We start from the raw sequence: 23,504 nt of genomic DNA, 5'->3' as shown, positions 1-23,504 counted from the left end.
ACAGGACAATGATACGTGATTAGCATCTTTGAATGGCTATTTGTCAGCCATTTACAAATTCCTAAACTGCACACTGGCTTAAATTTAAAATTAATGAATATATTACTTTTCAACCCTACGGATACAACTAGACATAAAACGAAATTCTTTCCTTTTTTCTTAAGGGCGACCAGTTTATAAACAAAAATTTTTCCGTTGAAATACAGGACTTATCCAGAGTTTGTATTAAAAAAGATACTAATGAGGTCTGAAACACGTCGGCAGAATTTCTGCTGTTACTAGTTCCGCAATTCTGCCGGAACCTACTTAATTGCTTGTGTTGTACTTTTTTCCTGGACGTGAACAAAATGCGGACTAAATGCGAAAATAAACCTTATCTTACGGATAGCTGAAGGTAACGGGGGCATATTAAATAGATGGAAAGTTCACAATTAGGAAAAGATTGCAATCCATGTGTCACCTACAGAAAACTTGTAATAAAATCCACAGATATTGTAATAACTATTTTATTTTCAGTGTAACTTGAACATTGCCTTTTGTATTTCAGTACCATAGGCACAGAGATCATACATATTTACTGTTAGCGAAATATTTGAAAAATAAAAACATGTGTCATCGACCCTGTCAAGGGGAATGATTGCCTTCGGTTGGACAGGCAGTCTTTATGACTGGACTATAGTATAACAGCTATTAAACATAACACATCGAAATAAGTGGCAATGCTTTTCATAGTTGTAGGAGTATTTTGTAGACATTAGAAGCCGAAAAACAATTGTTACAAATTGAGAAGTCTGTTACTGCTGAAATTTAATCATTAGCACCACATCACTATGACAGTTCAATCAACAATTACATGCACCCAGTGCAAATTTTACCTTTCTTTGCTGTTGCTTTGTGCCTACGTGCAAGAACTCACTACTAAGATGGTGAATCTTTGGCAACAGTGGGTTCACTTAATGACCGCTAGAATGCGCCTATTGCCAACACCCACAGATAAATCGAGTAGGTCCATCGATGGAGCCAGCACATCGGTAGCTACTTTAACGTAAATACTTGAGTAACATATTTTGATATGTAGCCTTTATGGACAATAAGATGTGGTACATCAGGGGGCCGCGTGGCAACAATCAAGTAAAAGAAAAACCGAGACACTTGAACATTAGAGGAAGCAAGCGCCCTGATAATAATATGAAGCTCAACTTACAACCCTGAAGTTCAGTGTGGTGTCACCGTCAGACACCACACTTGCTAGGTGGTAGTCTTAAATCGGCCGCGGTCCATTAGTACATGTCGGACCCGCGTGTCGCCACTGTGTGATCGCAGACCGAGCGCCACCACAAGGCAGGTCTCGAGATACGGACTATCAGTCGCCCAGTCGTACGGACGACGTAGCTAGCGATGCACACTGACGAAGCCTCGCTCATTTGCAGAGCAGATAGTTAGAATAGCCTTCAGCTAAGTCAATGGCTACGACCTAGCAAGGCGCCATTAGCAACATTGCATGTATCTAAAGAGTCTCATTTGTATCGCCACAATCCTTAGATGTACCACAAGGATGGATTAAAGTTAAGTATTCCAGCAGCTACGTACTTTTCTTTATAGCAATCATTACGTATCCTGTTTCAGACCTCACGCCATCCTGCTTTAGCTTAGCGCGTGCCTTTCGGCTTCCTCTCATTGTGTCTAGGCTGTCTTGTCTAGACACAACATTTTTGGCGATGAGGCTTAAAAGAGGATTTCGCGTTCGTATTGCTCTAATTTAATTGTGTCATGGCTTCGCCAGATGTACTGTCCGAATTTTATCGCTTGCAGAATCAGCAGACGCAGGTGTTATTGGATGCCCTTGGACAGCTCGTCCAGGGTCAACGTGCACTGCAAAACGACGCGGCCGCCGCCGCTTCACCGCTACCGCAGCCACAACATGCAGTTGCACCACCATTCCATAATTTTCAAGCAGACGTGGAAACATGGACGGAGTGGTCACGCCAGTTTGGATTTCATCTCGCCGCCTACAAAATTCAAGGTAATGAACGGCAGCCTCACTTATTATCCTGTGTCGGTGTGTCCACCTACCGTGTGATAGTGAAATTATTTCCCCGACGCGACGTAGCAACTCTGTCCTACGAAGAAATTTTGTCTGCTTTTGATGCCTATTTCAAAGAAACAGTCAATGTCGTTGCAAAGAGGTATACGTTCTTTCGTACAAAACGTACGGCCGGTCAAACTAATCAGGAGTGGGTTGCAACTTTGCAAGGCCTTACAAGGGATTGTGCTTTTGAGTGTGAATGTGGACTCCCTTATTCAGATACTATGGTACGTGATGCAATAGCACAGAACGTTTCTGATGTTCGCATACGGGAACAGATTTTGAAACTAGTTAATCCCTCCCTTCAACAAGTGATAGACATATTAGATAGACAAGACATACTTGACTTTGCACAGGAATCACTTGAAACTTCGCTGGCCGTGTGTCACATTAACCGGCCCGCCGGGCGCGCTGCACGGACCTGTAAACTGCCCTCGCACATGTCCGCGCAGCTGCCGCCACGCTCTAAACCAGGTGTGCCGCACCAGCATACAAATGCAGTGAAATCATGCCTGCGGTGTGCTGCTAGACATTCGCGTGAAAATTACCCGTCACGCCAAGCTATTTGCTTTTTCTGTAATAAGAAAGGACATGTTCAAAGTGTTTGCCAGAAAAAGCTCAGATCAGACAATCACAACCATTCCAGGCCCTTTGCTTCACGTCGGAATCGAACCAAGAATACCCAGGCTCGTGAACCTTCGCCCATGGACATTCATGTAGTTAATTCCACTTCGTCCAGTGCCACTGTCTCTAACAGTGACTGTGTTCGTCCCACAAATACTGTGCGTCGACATCGCAGGAAATCGCGTCAATTAGCAAGTGATGCTGTACCTGTATCAGTTCAAATTGCACGAGACAGTCGCTCTTGTCATCAGCAGGACAATAAACTTTTTGTAGATTTGGACATTCATGGCCACGTGATAGCATTCCAGCTCGATACCGGAGCTGCTGTTTCATTGATCAATCACGACACGTACAAACAACTGGGCAAACCTCCGTTGCGTGCCGCAAATGTTAAGTTACGTAGTTATTCAGGTCAGAATATCCCTGTGTTAGGACAGTGCAGCCTTCTTGCAACATACAAGGGACAGACAAAACTTGTGTAATTTTACGTTCTTCGTTCTTCTACTGCAGTGAACTTGTTTGGTTTAGATTTATTTCAGTTGTTTAACATGTCTATTGTAAATCAGGTCCTATCAGTGAATCAGACTGTGCCTTCAAACAGTGTTTCTCGTCTGTGTGAAGAATTTGCAGATATTTTTGCACCGGGACTTGGTTGCGCTAAAAACTATGAAGCACATTTGGAACTGAAAGTCAACGCGCAACCGAAATTTTTCAGATAGCGCAATGTTCCTCACGCATTGCGGGATGAGGTCGCAAGAACATTACACGATTTAGAATCACAAGGTGTGAGTGAATGTGCGCAATGCCTCTTCCCTTTCAGCAACGCTTCATCGCTTATGCCGTACAGGTGTTCCGTTCGTCTGGACGACGGAATGCGAACTCGCCTTTCGCCAGTTGAAATCGGCGTTGCTTTCAAATACTTGCCTTACGCCATTCGATCCCCAGAAACCCCTTTTGTTGATGGTAGATGCATCGGATTTCGGGATCGGTGTTGTGCTTGCGCACAGAGATGGGTCGCATGATCGCCCTATTGCCTTTGCGTCCAAATTGCTCTCGTCTGCGCAAAGAAATTATTCACAGATAGAGAAAGCAGCTTTGGCTCTCGTGTTTGGTGTTACTAAGTTCCATGATTTCTTGTATGGTCGTCACTTTACCATCATCACAGACTACAAACCTTTGACGTCACTTTTTCATCCTAACAAGCCTGTACCTCCGCGTACAGTGCAGAAATTCATTCGCTGGTCTATTTTCCTCTCGCAGTACCGCTACGATATCTTGTATCGGTCCACTGCTCAGCACGCAAACGCCGATGCATTGTCCCGTTTGCCTGCTGCTGAGGATAGAGCATTCGATTCTTCCGAACTTGCTTGCATGTTCATTGATTCGGAAACCGATGAAGTGGTCGAATCGTTTCCGATTGATTTTCGTCGTGTAGCTACAGCCACAGCTGCTGACCCTGTCCTTGCTACCGTTTTGCGTTTTGTTGCTACGCAATGGCCTTTGTCAAAGTCTCGGATCGAGGATCCGTTGGTTCCTCGATTTTTTGCTCACAAGGAGAGACTTTTTGTTCGACGTGGTGTTTTGTTGTTGCGTTCTGATAATGATCAGTCCAGAGTCGTGGTCCCACGTTCGTTACAGTCCTCTGTTTTACGGCTTCTTCACCACGGACATTGGGGTATAGTGCGAACGAAACAACTTGCTCGTCAGCACTGTACTTGGTTCGGAATCGATGCTGCGATTACGAATATGTGCTCTTCTTGCCTGGCGTGTGCCGAACAACAATCCGCGCCGCCGCGGAAAGTCCTTGCATGGCCAAAAGCCACTTCCCCTTGACAACGCTTGCACATCGATTTTGCTGGTCCATTCTGGAATCCTAGATGGTTGGTTGTGGTAGATGCCTTCAGTAATTTTCCTTTTGTTGTCCGGATATCTTCCACGACGTCATCTGCCACCATCCAAGCGTTGTCTGCTATCTTTTGCATTGAAGGTCCTCCGCAGACTATTGTTTCCGACAATGGCCCACAATTCATGTCCGCAGAATTTCAGTCATTCTGCCAGGCCAATGGTATTCAACATCTGACATCCGCGCCGTTTTCGCCTCAGTCAAACGGTGCCGCTGAACGATTGGTCCGGACTTTCAAGTCACAGATGTTGAAGTTGAAAGAGTCGCATTCTCGGGAGGACGCGTTGTTGCTCTTTTTGTCATCGTATCGCTCTCAGCCCTGAGATGGTCGCTCGCCGGCTGAGTTGCTCCACGGTCGTCCTCATCGAACCTTGATGTCTTTGCTGCACCCGCCGCATCAGGTTCCTGTGCAGCGGCAGACTTCTGCTTTTGCTCCAGGCGACGTTGTATTCTATCGCAACAATCGAGGTTCACGGCGTTGGCTAGCAGGGCGCATTCTTCGCTGCCTCGGCCGCGCGATGTATTTGGTTTTGGGGGCTTCTGGTGAGGTGCGTCGGCATCTCAATCAGCTGCGCCTCTGTCGTCGCACGGGTTCTGCCGCTCCCCGTCTGCTTTCAGCGACGGTGCCGTCCAGTCAGCGCCCTGGGGACCCATCTACTGGCTCGCCTCATCCCCAGGTGTTACCGACGATGCCTTCCATTTTGCCCCATGGCGACGCGCCGCTGCCGCCTCCGCCGCCGCCGCCTATCCTCCAGCCGGCGCCGCCCGCAGTGGACGCTTCGCTGCAGCCGCCAAGCGCCTCCCTGGGTCACGCGCCGCCGATCGCTTCCCGTGACCAGCTGTCCTCCGCCATGGAACTCTTGCCCGCTCCGGACCACATGACGTCATCGCGCGTCGGATACCCCGACGCAATGGAGGTCGACCCTTCGGCCCCTCCTGTCTCTTTACGGGCGCATACACCGCATGTTGACGTGCACCCTGGACTAGGTTTTCAGGCGTTTCCTAGATCCCCTCGGACCGAATGGCCGGGTGCGGGTGGCACAGCCTCGCCTGTTGTTAGGCTCCCCACCTCATCGCATACGTCAACATGGGGTCCTCCCCACGGCGGGCGGAAGCCTTATAACACGACCGTTCGCCGATTTGCGGGGGAGGAATGTGGTGTCACCGCCAGACACCACACTTGCTAGGTGGTAGCTTTTAAATCGGCCGCGGTCCGGTAGTATACGTCGGACCCGCGTGTCGCCACTGTAAGTGATTGCAGACCGAGCGCCACCACACGGCAGGTCTAGAGAGACGTACTAGCACTCGCCCCAGTTGTACAGCCGACTTTGCTAGCGATGCTACACTGACAAATACGCTCTCATTTGCCGAAACGATAGTTAGCATAGCCTTCAGCTACGTCATTTGCTACGACCTAGCAAGGCGCCATTATCAATAGATATTTAACTTGTGATGCCTGTACCGTCAGACCGATGTACACCACTTATGGAGTAAAGTTAAGTATTCCAAGAACTACGTTCTTTTCTTTATAGGGTAATTACTTTACCTTGTTCCAGACCTCACGCCAATCTGCGTGAGCTTAAAAGCGTGCATTTCGGCTAGAATGCGCCTATTGCCAACACCCACAGATAAATCGAGTAGGTCCATCGATGGAGCCAGCACATCGGTAGCTACTTTAACGTAAATACTTGAGTAACATATTTTGATATGTAGCCTTTATGGACAATAAGATGTGGTACATCAGGGGGCCGCGTGGCAACAATCAAGTAAAAGAAAAACCGAGACACTTGAACATTAGAGGAAGCAAGCGCCCTGATAATAATACGAAGCTCAACTTATAACCCTGAAGTCCAGTGTGGTGTCACCGCCAGACACCACACTTGCTAGGTGGTAATCTTAAATCGGCCGCGGTCCATTAGTACATGTCGGACCTGCGTGTCGCCACTGTGTGATCGCAGACCGAGCGCCACCACAAGGCAGGTCTCGAGATACTGACTATCAGTCGCCCAGTTGTACGGACGACGTAGCTAGCGATGCACACTGACGAAGCCTCGCTCATTTGCAGAGCAGATAGTTAGAATAGCCTTCAGCTAAGTCAATGGCTACGACCTAGCAAGGCGCCATTAGTAACATTGCATGTATCTAAAGAGTCTCATTTGTATCGCCACAATCTCCAGATGTACCATAAGGATGGATTAAAGTTAAGTATTCCAGCAGCTACGTACTTTTCTTTATAGCATTCATTACGTATCCTGTTTCAGACCTCACGCCATCCTGCTTTAGCTTAGCGCGTGCCTTTCGGCTTCCTCTCATTGTGTCTAGGCTGTCTTGTCTAGACACAACATCCAGACCAAATGATCTACCAACATTGCGAGAAATTACTTATATGAAATCCATTTTCTCAAAACTGGCGTGAAGAGGATAGGTTACATATAAACTTACAGAGGCATGTAAACAGCAAGGAATTTAGGTTCAGGCCGTCATCATTAAGACTAAATCTCTTCACCAACTGCCTTATAGTTTCCGAGACTACTGACTTGAATGTCTTGTCGATCAATGAAATAGCTTTTGGTAAACAATAGAACCCAATGGAAACAAAGAACTAAAAAGTAGACTGCCGTAAATCCTATTACAAAGAAGACAGGTGCCGACTGTTGTGAAAATTGCCGAACTACCAGTCCACAACCATGGTTGCAAAATAATGACATGAATTATGAACAGAATAATGAAAAGACTGGTAGAAGTAGACTTCAAAGACGAACAGTTTGGGCACTGCAGAAATGGAGGAACACGCGAGGTAATACTCATTCTATAACTTATGTCAGAAAAAGGCACACCTACGTCTGTATCATTTTTGGGTTTACAGAAACTTTTAACAGTGTCGGCTTGAGTATACTCACTGACATTTAGGAAGTAGCAGGGGAAAATACAGAGCCAGAAATATCTACAGCTCGCACAAAAATCACACTGCAGTAATAAAAGTCAATGGGCGTGCAATGTAATGGATTGAGACAAGAGTTTAGCATCTCCCCGACGTTATTGAGTTCGTACATTTGATAAGCAGTAAAGAAAACCAAGGGGAGTTTTGGAGAAGGAAAAAGAAATAAAAAGCTATTTCGGTTTGCCGAGGAGATTGCAATTCTGTCAGAGATCACAAAAGATTAGCAAGAGTAGTTGAACGAAACGGATAGGCTCTAGAAAAAAGGTTATAAGATTGAGATTTACTAAATTAAACAATGTAATTGAATGTACTCGAATTAAATCACCTAATGGTTATACAATCAGATAGGAAATGAGATATTAAAATAGTCCATTGGGTTTGCTAGTTGGGTAGCAAAATAATTGAAGATGACCAAACCAGAGAGGCTATAAAGTGCGGACTTGTAATAACAATAAAAGCTTTTCTGAACCAGAAATTTCTGAACAACTAATACAAATTTGAGTGGCAGGAAGTGTTTTCTGCAGCATTTTGTGCGATAGAAGGATGAGAAAGTTGGCTGGTTGTTTGTTATTGTAACAGAACGTTTACGAGAGAGCTGTTCTTTATACCTACAAGAGTTATTTTATGTGGCGTCATAATGCGCAGCTACCTTTTTACCTCTAATTGTGTCTTTACATTGTCACAAACTATACCAAAATCAATTACTTCAGTGCCAATGGTACTGAAGTTTATTACAAACTTATAAAAAATGAAATGAAATGATCGTGTGGCATATATGATCGGGAGGCCTCTCCGAGGGAGTTCGGCCGGCGAATTGCAAGTCTTATTTCAGGTGACGCCACATCGCGGGACGTGCGTGTTGGTGTTGATGGTGACGATGACAGCACAACAGCCAGTCCATAAGCGGAGAACATCTCCAACCCGGCGGGCACTAGAACTCGGCCCCGCTGCATGCTAGGCAAACACGTTATCACTCAGCTAAGAAGGCCGACTACGGTCTTATAACTGCTCTTCGTTAGAATGTAAAATCTGTGGAGCTCCTGTAAAGTCTCATAGTCAATGAGGCATTGATACCGTTTTACCAGTGACATAAATGAATGCAGATGTATGTGTTTGGACTAAAACGCGTTATACTTTGAAGGTGACCATCCCTGGTTGAATGGATTTGGTAAACACAGAACTATGTATCAGCACACCTATTTTTTTAAACATCATAATGAGATCTTCAGAGAACATAGACCACCTCAGATCTGTTAAATGAGATTTACTTCAACGCTGATTCAGAACAGTGCAGCTTAATCAATGACGTGAATGTTGGTATGCAACTCAATCGTTTACCTACCGCTTCATTTAAGAAAGAGATAAGAAATTTCTCAGTAATGGCTGGTACGTCTAAAAACGGAGAGAATCTTATGGTTTTACGTACTGTCGACAAACGGATAATTGGAGGCAAGCTACAACCTCGGATCAGTTGAGGATGGAGAAGGAAAGCAATTGGGACCTTTTTAAATTGACGATCCCAAGACTTAACCTAAGCACTTCAGGGAAACGGTGCAAAACCTAAATCTGTATGATCAGACCGGGATTTGAACCACACTACTCTTGAATATAAGTTCAGTAAACAAAACCACTGCGACACGTTACTCGGGTTCCACATTTCTAACAGTGCATACATTCGAAACATATTTTAACGCAAATAAGAGTATTGTTGTCACAGAATATGTCAGAATAGCATTTTCAACATTAAATAATCATTAGGCAGAAACTATAGACAACTGAAAAAAATCATGTTTTGCTTTTTTCCACAAACCCCTTCGAGATGAGTAAATAATCTGAAATAAAATTCACGTGAGCACTGTAACGAAAGGAGCTATCGATACCGTAGATGAAATGATTTGTGGAGATAGTTCAGTGAAAATCGAGGAAGTGGCTTTACTTACGACAAATTTAGTTAAGTTACAAGTACAACGAGAATCAAGAGTTGAGATTTTCTGTTTTCACTAGGCTTCTGCGAGGCATTCCTGCATTTTTGCTACAAATAATTCTTTTAACACGGATTTAGAAGCAGGTAACTTTAGCCTGGCTTTATGAATTAACCCGAAACGTACTACTGTAGACACTATGGAGTGGAGGTAAACAGTTTTTACATTTTTGTATAACAATTAATCTCCATACAATATTTATATATGCTTTTCTATAATTTTCTTGTATGCTCCTCCCTGTGAATTCATTATCAAGATTTAAAACCTACAAAAATTCAACACTATGAAACTATTCTATCTGTGTGTTCGCATATTTTGTGTACATGTTGAGTGGAAGCTTCACACAGATTCTTAAAGGTATCTGATGAATTCTTTCAAGTTTATTTATAATTATATATAAATTATTACAAAATTTTGAGAATGCAGGCAAAGTAAAATTCGCGAGAAGTTCCTTGTTATGTCCTTAATTTGTTTATTAAGCATTGAGTTTACTTCAGGAAGTTTCGGCAAATCAGGAGTTTCTCTACTGATCAATGTTTTGGTACACAAATAACATAAGATGTTTAGAAACTAAGAAACTCATTATTTAATTAAATTAGTCGATATTCTGTCATAACCTAACCAACATACATCTTTAACATCGTTGAAAAGAGTCATAATATCTTTGGTGTAATATTTATACTTTTATTTGTAAAGATTGGTCTCACATACTTCAGGACAACGTTTCCAGAGTCTGATGACTCTCTCTTACCAATTATTGGTACGAAGAGTTAGTTGAAGAGTTTTATCTCTCTGAATACATATGTTGCAGACTATCATCTACCCATAAACCTGTGAGCTCTTGTTCATTTTTAGCTCCACCAATCTCTTCTACTTTATTCCACAGCGTCTTTATTTTGTTGCTTTGTGTGGTCATCCTATTCCCCAGGTGTGTTTTATTTCATGTGTGCACAATAGCCTCCAGTAATTTGCAATATTTTTTTTAGTTAGCTACGATATCAACATCAGAGCTGATCCTCACCCACAGATACTCTTTCCGTTTTTCCTACTACATATCTATCGATGGAGGTTATTACAGGCATAGTTTAATCTGAGTTTCATTTGGATGCAAGCGATTTTGGTACAATGAGAGAACATTATTAATTACTGTATTGTATTTTTCATTAATGTCATTACCACTGTTAAGATCTCTTCAGTTCATGCCTTGTCATTCAGTGTCCTAAAGTAATCAGTTTAAGTCCTTTACCAGTACGTTCTCAACTTGGATTTAGTACAGTTTTTTATCCAGGTCAGTAATAATATTCATAGTAGGTAGCAGGTAAAGATCTGAGAGGAAATTGACTGTCGGTTTTATGAAGTGATTTCGGTCATTATACTTCTCTGTAAGAATATTCCACATCGATTCTGAAGCAGTTAGTTACACTAACTGGAAAATTTACAGCCGGAATTAAACTGAATGATAATGTTAGAGACTGGAATCCATATTCACTGGGCGAATGTTTAAGAAAATCTATATTTAAACTGCCGTTAATCGCTATTTCTTCGTTTTTCTCCCTGTTAAATTTGAAAATAGAGCTTAGAGGTAATTTCTAAATTCTGTGTGTTTAAATTTCCAGCAAATGTTTGGTAAACTTTGACTTTGTACCAGATTTATTATTGCTTAGTTGCTTTTAGATGCTGCGAAAATTTATTAACATTAGTATCTTGAAATTGGTAACAATATTTGATAAAGGCGGCAACCCATCCTTCTTCCACATCTGTTCTGTAAAATGAAATTGGAGGAAGATTATGTTCAGCACCCCGCCGTCGACATGGTCATTAGAGATGGAGTACAAGCTGTGACTGATAAAGAATAGGAAGGAAATCGGCTATGCTCTTGCGAACTGGCCATCCTCCATCCCCACTTCCTGCCCCCCCCCCCCCCCCCCCCAATTTGTCCTAAGCGAAGCGATTGAGGGAGACCACAGAACTTTAAGTCCTGATGTCCAGATTAGGGTTTAAATTTACTGACGTCCTACAGAATACAAGTTGGCTGCAAGCGTACCACCTCGCTGTGTTCACAAAAAAGTTTAGACAGTAACCTAGATTTTGTAACATTTATTATATCTATACCAACTATCTTATGATGTTCGATTTCGATTATTCTAATATATCAGTGCTGGTGAGAAACTTATTAAAGTTACTCTTGAGTACTCGAATAATCATATACAGTACGGAAAACTGGCAGTTTACAGTGATGGAACTATAACTGAGTGGAAAACATTCCCAGTGATCGAAATAATTTTCAATCAACAGCAGTCTGCATAAGCGGTATTTGGCTAAATTATGATGTTAGTTTGTCAAACTGAAAATTTCTTTCAGTACTACCTCCTTTTAGACCTTGGTTTCTTTCTGCGGTTCTTAGTCTATAAACAGGTGCTTTCCTGATAGGCTCTTCTAAAGATCTTCATTTAGGTTCCCTAAGCATTTGGGTTACACTTCCATACGTGGTATACTAATCTTTTACGACAATAAGTGTAGTCTCTTAATTCATTCGATGGAGACCATCGTGATAAGAATTCCAAAAGCTGTAACAGTGAGCTAGTGTTTGTCGCACTAGTGTCCCGTGCTATCATTTTTACAGGTGCATTCGACCTTCCTCTAACTCCTTCAGCAAAAAAAAAAAAAAAAAAAAAAATGGTTCAAATGGCTCTGAGCACTATGGGACTTAACATCTATGGTCATCAGTCCCCTAGAACTTAGAACTACTTAAACCTAACTAACCTAAGGACAGCACACAACACCTAGCCATCACGCCTTCAGCAAATGTAAGTGTTCCATTCGCCTTATAAATTTCATGACACTTCCTCATTTTAACTACTGATATTTAAATTACGTGACTGGCACCAGAAATTTGCCACTAATTTAGCAATTGAATACTGTTGCGTTCTGTCTCTGTGTTCACTACAGGCATTATATTGCATTCATCCACATTTAAAGAGCTCTATGATTCATTATACTAATTACAAACTCTGTACAGTTCATTCGTTTCCTTCGTGCTATTATACATTCTTGTAGACGACAGTCTCCTTGCTGAGCATTCAGATATTAAGGCCCACAATTCCTGCAAAATAGTTCGTGTACATTACGTACAACAGTCGCTTTCCGCCGCTTTGGCACTCGTTAATTCAGTTCACGTAGAACATTCAGCATTTACTACACTGAAGCCGCAAACACACTGGCACAGGCATGCTCATTCAAATACAGAGATATGTAAACAGGCAGAATAAGGCGCTGCTGTTGGCAATGCCTGTATTTTACAACAAGTGTCTGGCGCAGTTGTTAGATCGGCTACTGCTGCTATAATGTCAGTTTATCAAGATTTAAGTGAGTTTTACCGTGGAGTTATAGTTGGCGCACGAGCGATGGCACACAGCGTCTCCGAGGTAGCGATGAAGTGGGGATTTTCCCCGTACCACCATTTCACGAGTGTACCGGGAATATCAGAAATCTTGCAAAAGATCAAACCTCCGAGACCGCTGCAGGTTTCAGTGCTGGGCCATTTACAAGTGTCAGCGTGTGACCCATTCAAAGAAACATCATCGATATAGGCTTTCGGAGCGGAAGGCCTACTTGTATACCCTTCGTGACTGCACGACACGAAGCCTTACGCCTGGCCTGGGCCCTTCAGCACCGACATATTGCCTGGTCGGACGAGTCTCTCAAATTGTATCCAGAGGATGGATGTGTACAGTTATGGACGTAATCTCATGAATCCATGGACCCTGCATGTCAGCAGGGGATTTTTCAAGCTAGTGTAGGATCTGTAATGGTGTGGGACGTGTGCAGTTGGAGCGATATGGGACCCCTGACAAGTCTAGACATGACTCTGGCAGGTGACATGTACGTAAGCATCCTGTGATCACCTGCATGCATTCGTGTCCATTATGTCCGCCCCGATAGCTGAATGGTCAGCGTAGCGAACTGCCGTCCTAAGGGGACCGGGTTCGATTCCTGGCTGAGTCGGGGATTTTTTCAGCTCAGGGACTGGATGTTGTGTTGCCTTCATTTCATTCCCATCCGGCGCGCAGGTCGCCCAATGTGGCGTCGAATGTAATAAGACCTGCAGCAAGGCGGCCGGAACTGCCCAGTAAGGGGCCTCCCGGCCAATGACGCCAAACACTCATTTCCATGTCCATTAAGCATTCCGACGGATTTGAGCAATTCCAGCAGGACAACGCGACACTACACACCTGGAGAATCGCTACAGAGTGGCTCCAGGTACATTCTTCTGAGTTTAACCACTTACGCTGGCCACCAAACTCCCCAGACATGAACGTTATTGAGCATATCTGGGATGCCTTGCAACCTGCTGTTCAGAAGAGATCTCCACCCCTCGGATTCTTACGGATTTATGGACAGCCCTGCAGGATTTATGGCATCAGTTCCCTCCAGTACTATTTCAGACATAAGTCGAGTCCATCCCACATCGTGTTGCGGCACCTCTTCGTGGTGCTCGCGGGGGTACTACACGATATGAGGCAGGTGTACCAGTTTCTTTGGCTCTTCAATGTAAAAGGCGCTGAGTTATATCAGTCTACTTGTATCTTTGTATCTTCATAACCAGTAGACACTGATGGGCAGCGAGAAAAATCTTTCGGAAAATTTTGAAAACGGAAACAAACTGGTCACCCGCATCTGTTATTTCGAAGATACCATGCGTGAATGAAGCTAGACGTGTTTCACATCAGCGCTTTTTCCTGAGCCATCGATGACTATCTTAGACCAGCTTCTTCCCTTGCTACACCGTCGTAATGTCATATCGGTACAATATGTACAGATAGTATGCATTGATATCGACACAAGTCCATTTCACTGGACAGTCATTTGCATATTTATATTACCATTACATCTTTCACAGTACTAAAATGATAAACTATTCAGTGCTTGACAATGTGTAACAGATATAGCAGCGACCGAAACAAAGGCACGCAAAAAATCAGTGTACAAGTGTCTGTGGCATGTATGCGAGTAAATCTCATGTCTTTTGGACATTTCAACTGGATGCTACATATCTGAGAGATAACTGCTCGCCCATGTTAACTGGAATTTCGTAAGCAAGTGATTTTTCACGTTGACGTAATAAATAATCGTGGTGACCGAGACAGGATGATATGGCGGGTGAGGTCCTAAGGCCTCATACGTTTTCAGCGCACAGAAAATATAGAACTTTACGACTGGAAACAAGCACACCGAAAGGGGCGATCATCGGCTAGCTTCTGTAAGCTTTTTGTTCATTTCATGTTGCGTAATCTAACAGACAGAGCTATGTTGCGAAGAAACATTGAGCTGTTTGCAAAATATCGGTCATGGTGCTTCTTTTGCACAGTCTACCTCTGCAGTGTGAAAATAAACACTGCGGCTTACACAATTATAAGAAACACGTGAATATATCTTTTTGCGATACATTAAATAACATTGAATCATTACTCTGCACGTAATCACCCTCACAGTAAAACAGTTTCAGAACAATTCTCCTTTGTAAAACGTTACTTGTGAACTACTCTGTCTGTACTCATTACGAGATCAAACGTGCACATTGTAACGTCATTTTTATCGAAGCAACGATGTCGACTAGATCAGACGTAAGTGCAGTGTAGTTTGTTGCTTTTATGAATAATATTCGTTGTGTAATATCAAACCACTTTTATTTCAGTATATGAAGTTCATTTCATTCCTTTCATATCTGAAAGATTATGAAAGCATATTTTGGCCGTTTTCACAGAGTTGGAGAGGGTACCTTTGGTGATGAAACTATCGGGAGCCATTAGCGATCTATCGTTAATTACTCAATTAATTAAAGTGAACCTGCATTTTCAAAGGAAGTCCGACAATCTTTTCGGCAAAGTTATTTTCACATGTGTGCGAGAATATTAATTAACTTACGCAGTCTTACGTCATGAAGCACACTACAGATCAACGTCGAACTTTGTCCTGAACTCTTCATATGAAACTTTGAAATGCAACAAAAGCAAATACTTTACCAGGGAATACAAAAAACAAAACCTCATATTTAAATGATCAAACAATTCTGTTAGGTAAAAGAAAGTCTGTTCGATAAAATTTTGAAGTGTTTTTTTTTTCGCCGAATATTTTAATACTCATCATAATTTCAAAAGCTAATTAAAGCAGTAAAGGAACGCTTCAACATTCAGTCGTCAGCTATGAAACGTGAAAGTATTTCTTTTGTGGTTTTTTCAATTCGTATATGTGATTGCTGAACACTGATCCGTCCTGAAGATAATGCGGAACGTTTCGGGAGAACTAGTAAATATTTTAGGAGGTAGCAGCATAAGCTAATTCGATTAAAACAGTCCATATAGCAAGTGTCCAGTTGTAATTCGTAACAGAAACACAGCTGTTGGAATGTGATACAGGCAAATATTAGCGGTAGGTGTTAAGCAAAGACAAATAATTAACTTTAAAGTTGATTGTCATAATTTCCACCTCAAACTTCAGTGCGCCTGATAAACACGCTTGCGATAATCTCATTTAGCCCTTCAGAGGTCGTCTTGGCGTCGTTTTATGAGGGCAACGCTCTTGGCAACCCGAACGATCAATTGGTCTTCTTTGTTTACTTCTTCTTTGTAGACTTCGCCTTTCATCCACCCCCTAGGCCAAAATCTAAAGTAGTATAAAGTCACGCGATCTTGATGGCCAAGGCACGTAACCATTTCGGCCGATGCATTTCTTTTGAATGTTAGGCTTAAATAATACCTCACCTGGCGATCAGAAGGGCACCGCTATGCTGACAGGCTATATCTACACCAAAATATACATTACTACTCACCAATTCACACTTAAGTGTGTGGCAGAGGGTTCTTCTAAATACCTTAAGAGTCCAGCTGCTCGACTGAAGTTACACTCCAGGGGCACATAATTCGATTAGAAGTCTCTTCTGAGGAACGGTGTCAGAAGCCTGCTGGAAATGTAAAAATATGGATTCAATTTGTGACCCCTTGTCGACTGCACTCATTAATGCTTGTGTGTTGCACAAGAACGATATTTTCTGAATCCGTATTGACTGTGTTTCGACCACAGTACATGTTCAAAAACCCTACTGCGAATCTGCGTCGGTGATATAAGTCTATTATTCGGTGTATTACTCATATTTACTTTCCTGAATGTTGGTAAACATGTGCAACTTTCCAGTCTTTTGGTACCTAACTTTAGACGACCGACTAGTTGTCTATGATTGCTAAGTATGGGGCTTGAAAGGAACTGAATTGGTATGCAGCCTCGAAGACATGCCTTTATCAAGCGCTGCAAGCTGTTTCACCACACAGAGAAAATCTAATTTTAATTTACTCATGTTGGTAGTTGTTCTTGATTGGAATTCTAAAATATTTACTTCGTCTTCCTTGATGACGGAATTTCGGATAACTGTATTTAGCAACTCCGCAGTAGTACGCTGTCATCGGTAACAGTGCTATTGGTATGGCGGGGCGAAGGTATGGATTGTGGTCTGCCGCTGGTGTACTTTATATATGACCAGAATCTCTTGGAATTTTCTGTCGGATTTCAAGACAAGAATTTCGTTGTGAACGCTATACCTATCACTGTAGCCAACTGTTCCTCTTTCATTAACACTGGAAGCATGTTTTCAAGAAAGTCTAAACAACAAGACCTGGTAAGGTCATGAAGTAAGACAATAAGCCACACACAATTAGAGAGAAGCGTTCTTGAAAATGTGTCTCTACAGAGGCATGTGGATTTTCGTCGGAGCACTACGTGAGTTACGGGCGTTACTTATAGCGTCACGAGCGAAACTACTACATCGGCAAACAGTATTAATGGAGACGAGGTACTGGCAGAATTGAAGCCGTGAGGACGGGCCGTGAGTCGTTCTTAGGTAGCTTACCCGCAAAAGGTAAAAATCCTCAGTTCGAGTCCCGGTCCGGCATACAGTTTTAATCTGCCACGAAGTTTCAGTATTAATGGAATATCTCGCTGATTTGCAATTAGGCTACGACAAAATTCGAATCACCTCCCTACAGCTTCCTCTCGGAAGTGTCGAAACTGGTGTAAATGATAACCATAGAGGCCGTTCACGTGAAATGTCAACCAAATTCTCGTACATGGATTACTTAATCGTGTAGAAATTCTCTGTGTGCTTGTTGAACGACTGTGTTCTACTGAATGAATAACTTCTATTTCATCCGCGCGCTATTCATTTGCACTTCCGATGAAATGCTACTGCTGGGCACTGCGCCTGTCTCACACTCTTTAATGAAAACACTAGTAATTACTCCTGGATCGGGCGCTCTTTGGCTAGCAAATCGTCTACCGTACTATCTACAAGCACCAGCAGCATTTCCATTACGAAACCCACATACGAACACCACATCGGCGAACTCATCATCTGTAAATAAGTATGGCATGCTTAAGCGATACAGCAGAATTGGTCAACAAATCAGAATCACAGTTGGAAAGTTCAGTAATGTAACCTCATTTCCCAGTATTGTCAGCTCGTGAAGTCTCTTAAATCTCATTTTCCTAGAACTCGGTATATCAGATGACATCTATTCTGTACAACTACAAATTCTTTTTATATCTGCCACTATCGATATTGTTATTATTGTCATTATTAGTCATTATTAGCGTCACTATTAATAACATTCGTCTTGTTATTAGTATTATTATTACTGTTATTAGTGGCAGCAGCTCCCGTAGTGGAAATACTGCCAGTATTAACTGTTATTAGTTCATAGTCCGTATTATTTACTCACATTGTCACTATAGATACTAAATCATTTTTAATAATATCCGTCATATTAAAAAGTATTATTTCTTAGGTACTACAGGTGTGAAACCCTGCTCAGGTGTTAGGGAGTGCCTGATGTCCTATTTATATAAGGTTGAATAAATAACAAATAAAAGCTTCGTAACTTGAACTTCAAAACAAAAGTGACAATCGATAAATGAACCAATAACTACTGGTTTAATACCGCGTGAAATGATAACTTCTCTCTGCAACCAGCTGTGTCTCTGTAACGAACAAACATGGACACCTGTCCTGTATACAGAAGACTGACGAAACATTTCCAGAGCGCGCATCAACGCTTTAATTAAGACTCTTGCGGTGACATACGTACGCTGGTGTGGAGGCTCTTGACGCCGATCGAATCCTGATAGTAGCCGAAATTTACGTCATCAGTTTTGGTCCCGATTAGGGAAGGAAAGTGATGGTCTGGATTCATCACCATCAGACTGTATGCCAACGACCTGTGTTCATTTCGATAGCTGTCCGCAGCGCCTATTTGAGTGTGGGTGCGTGACACTGTTGGTGGTGATCCATTCTTCGAATAAGGACGTTAAGCTCTGCTTTGCTATTGGTGCCGTTCCAGAGCAGCAGAAGTAGGCTAAGTACCTAGACTGGACTTCACACTCTCCCTCCAGTTCACTCGTAGCAATAAAAGGGCAATACTACGCCGCGAAGTCACGCAGCCATGTCATCATTATGATACAGATAAAAGTGACACATCATAGTGTGTAATATGACAGAGAAATCCAACGGTAAGTCAAACCCTTGAAGACAATGGGGAGTTCCTGCACAGTCATCAACGCTAGCTTACTGAGTCTAGGAATCGCTTTGACTTTTGACCTATGTGGAGAACTTATTTACCTCCTTACTTCCTCTTTTGATGGTATATAGTCCTGATATATGTCGTAGTTTCCTTTACTAAGCGTGAATCTACTGAAACCAGTGAAAGGGGTGCATTACTTTCGCACCCCCTTCATAATTTTTCTATCCCTGACTTAATACTGCATTATTCAACATTTCTCTCAGGTATTGGTTTGTCTGTCACTTGGCGTGCTTGACGGAGCAATTTTTACTTCATTTTTTTCCATTTATTCACTGAAATCAGTAGCCTCATTCCTTTTCATAGGCCCAAGTCCTAGTGCAGTTATCTGCATGAAACGAGAACATGGAGACGTAATTTGAAGTTGGAAGCAGTTTTTTTCTTTCTTTCTTTCCCCGAGACGTGTGGGAGGGCTCGTTGGTTTTCTGTATGCCTAGCTGGTGGGAGCGGACCTACTTGCCGTTCTTAGAATCGAATTCTTCGATTTTCCTTGTATTATTCAGAATTTTCTAGAACGGTCTGGAACTTTTCTTTGTACAGACAGAATCTGGGGGCGATGGACGCCTACGCCTTCTCGACCCCCTTGGTTGGCTTAATGGCCCGCGCATTTCAGGGGATGCCAGGGATTGGTCACTTGCCATTCCTCCATAAAGAAGCGATTCTGCACATAGAGTCTCGTGGAGAATTGTATATTTTCGTTAAAGTGAAACTAAGATTCGAGCAGCTGGTGAGTACACAGGCTTCTGCTGGAACGTGGGGTTTGATATGAACTGTGGCTGAGAAGTGCAAGCTATGTCACATTTAAACCTCTTGGGATAAGCGCCGTCAGGAGTAGGGGGCTATTTGCTTTATTTCTTCTTGCTTCCGTGTGTGGAGATTAATTATTTCGCGTGGAACTTAAAATCATGTATTCAAGTTTCTAACATTCTGCGTGGTGTCTGTTTGTTCTAAATCGTGTCTCCCTACCACTTTCGTGCAACGACGCTCTGAGCGTGTTTTTTAGGGAATTGACTAGTTTGAACCTGGGACCTGTTGCTGGTAAGGAGACGTCAGACAACACATGACATGTAGAGTTCAGAAGAGTTCAGTGAGACTAGCGATAATATAATCAAATACTTAATGATTTCAGCGTCATGTCCACTGCACTCCCTGTAAACGAATCTTAATACTAACTAAATTTAGTGGAAGGGGTTGAAGGCTTTCCTATTTTTAGTTAGCTGGTAACATAACGTCGAAAAAGCAGTTAAGTTTACCATTGGAATTTTTATTCTACTCACAGAACATTGAGAAAAGGAAATATTTTAATACAGGATGATAAAAACCAACTGTAACTGTATTCAACAAAAATGTGAACGAATATTCTCTGAATGGGTTTCCAAGTTATATAATGGATCGAAGGATGACCTATGCCATATCACATCCATAATATAGGTTTAAATTAAGTTTCATAAAGGAGAAAACTATCAAAATGCTCTACAGTGACCCTCAATTATCTTTAATTACTTATTTAACTTGTCGTAAATTACAGTGGCTGATGTGGCTTCTCAATAATTATATAACAGAAAAATTATCGCGTTTCACATTTTAACTTCTAGTAGTAAATGTGAATACCACGAAGTTTAATTGACGATCGACACTAGTATTACGTAAAAAGGGGATGTAACAGATGAGACTTCTGCAGTTGTGAGTGTTAGCCTTATGCGCTCTTATGCGGCATCGCCTGCGTTCATTACCTTGTCGGTGGTTAGGCAACGTCAGGGAGCGGCGGGCGGCAGAGCTCCACACACCTCGCCATCTCGGAAGCAACTCTCTCCTAACTTCTCCTTACTACCATTTACCGAAGTTGGTTTAAGAAAAAGGTATCTGGCTGTGTTTTCAACTGACCAATCAGGGTCTCAATGTTAACCTTAAACTCCGCCTACAAAAATTCTGTCTACCCAATGAGAAACGTTATAGTTTCCGTTGTGGGGCAATGTTTTTAATGTTTGCAACGTAACAGAGACGCGTATAGTCTCACGCTAAAACTTGCAGCTGGTGTGGCCCTTTTAGTGTTATCGTAAGATCTATACTGTTCTTCTGGAGGGCTCTATCTTTTAACGTGGGTTGGGGGGTGGTCGTGGCGGTCGGCGGGCGATGTGGGTGTCCCTTATCGTAGGGCCTTCTAGCTTACACGACTCTGCTCTCGGCTTCTGTTGTCGTTTCTCCCTTCGGAACTGCGTCTGTTTCACGGTGGAAAGGTATGACATGCATTTAGGCGTTCTTGTGTTAGTCTGTTGTATTCCATTTGCTCACTCGTTGATTGTGTTACATTGGTTAATTTAATGTCAGGATTTATTCGGAGCTATGTGACATATTGCTGGATTTGCTATCATGTCAGTGTTTTCATGGAAGGTGTTGGATTTGCCTGACACCCTACAAGTTGTTGCACTGGCTTGCACTGGTTTGAGAGGTCACGCTAAGATGTTGGTGATTTATTGTGCAAAAGCTCTCCTCACAACATATAGTTGTGTGCTCAAGACATAAATTTCAGCCGGCTAGTGTGGTCGAGCGGTTCTAGGCGCTACAGTCTGGAACCGCGCTCCCGCTACGGTCGCAGATTCAAATCCTGTCTCGGGCATGGATGTGTGTGATGTCCTTAGGTTAGTTAGGTTTAAATAGTTCTAAGTCTAGGGGACTGATGACCTCAGATGTTAAGTCTCATAGTGCTCAGAGCCATTTGATTTTGAACCATAAATTTTAGTTATTCTAAATTCAGTGTCGATCAGGGCTTGTGATTTTTCTAAGATGATGTCGGACGCAACGTGGTCATTGGCCACTCCAACCTTATCTATAACTCCATTACCGACAGAGAAGTCAGGACCACGAGTGTAACGAACCCCAATAGTCATTGTATCAAATGAATAATTTGCGGATCGCTAGAATTTCTTGAAGCTTGGGGCTGCGGATCTCCCCTTGTAGCCAGTTTCCGTCTGCCTGGAATCCCTTTGTGGGCGTTTGTCCGAAAATCCTGTCCAATGTAGATAGTTATCCCAACAACGGAAGCAGTATACAAATGTCTATGTTTTGGATATGTTCTACTTGGTACAAGGCTTTGTAATAAATAACCAAATTTCTGAGCGCAAATTATTTGTCATTTAAGATTATTTCATCTACCTCTACCTTCAGAACGTACTGGTATGACATCAGCAATTTCTCGAAGAGAAAGCATGCTGAATGAAAATAATTTGCTAAACAACTTTATGGGAAGGCAACCACAGATCAGGAACGTTGTCAATTACACTAAGATATACTGAACGCTCAAAAATTATTCAAATTTTCATAAAAATTCAACATTTAAGAAAGTTAAGAATGATGAGGCGTTGCCAAAAGCCTCATCGCTGTATGAAGGTACTTTATTCCCAACTATTGGTTTCACATCGCTCTACGTGCATCTTCAGGCTCCTCCGTCAAGATTACCAATCATTGTGTGAAATTTTATGGAATAGTAGAAACACAGAACTATAGATAGTGTTATCACTCAGCAAAAACAATAACAAGTACTCACAACGATAATTTTTTCGTAATGTAGATGGATAGTTACGAAGTTATCCACGTTAAGAGTCATAATACACTGGTTGGTTGTCATGATAAAATTGAGTACACCCCAAAGATGTTTGTCAAAATCGTACAAACCATGACTGATAAATTAATAGGTCTATAAAAATGGGGTAAAAGTAAATGACGAATAATACTCTAATGCGACTAATACTCTAATGCGAACGGGGATAAAATACCTAAAAATTAACTAACCTCTATGGAAAGTATAGTCATGGGTGACTGGAATTCGAGTGTAGGAAAAGGGAGAGAAGGAAACATAGTAGGTGAATATGGATTGGGGCTAAGAAAGGAAAGAGGAAGCCGCCTGGTAGAATTTTGCACAGAGCACAACATAATCATAGCTAACACTTGGTTTAAGAATCATGAAAGAAGGTTGTATACATGGAAGAACCCCGGAGATACTAAAAGGTATCAGATAGATTGTATAATGGTACGACAGAGATTTAGGAACCAGGTTTTAAATAGTAAGACATTTCCAGAGGCAGATGTGGACTCTGACCACAATCTATTGGTTATGACCTGTAGATTAAAACTGAAGAAACTGCAAAAAGGTGGGAATTTAAGGAGATGGGACCTGGATAAACGGAAAGAACCAGAGGTTGTACAGAGTTTCAGGGAGAGCATAAGGGAACAATTGACAGGAATAGGGGAAAGAAATACAGTAGAAGAAGAATGGGTAGCTTTGAGGGATGAAGTAGCGAAGGCAGCAGAGGATCAAGTAGGTAAAAAGACGAGGGCTAATAGAAAT

Source organism: Schistocerca serialis, chromosome 7, assembly GCF_023864345.2.
Source record: "Schistocerca serialis cubense isolate TAMUIC-IGC-003099 chromosome 7, iqSchSeri2.2, whole genome shotgun sequence".
In the NCBI taxonomy this organism is placed as follows: domain Eukaryota; kingdom Metazoa; phylum Arthropoda; class Insecta; order Orthoptera; family Acrididae; genus Schistocerca; species Schistocerca serialis.
This window is presented reverse-complemented; position numbering follows the sequence as displayed.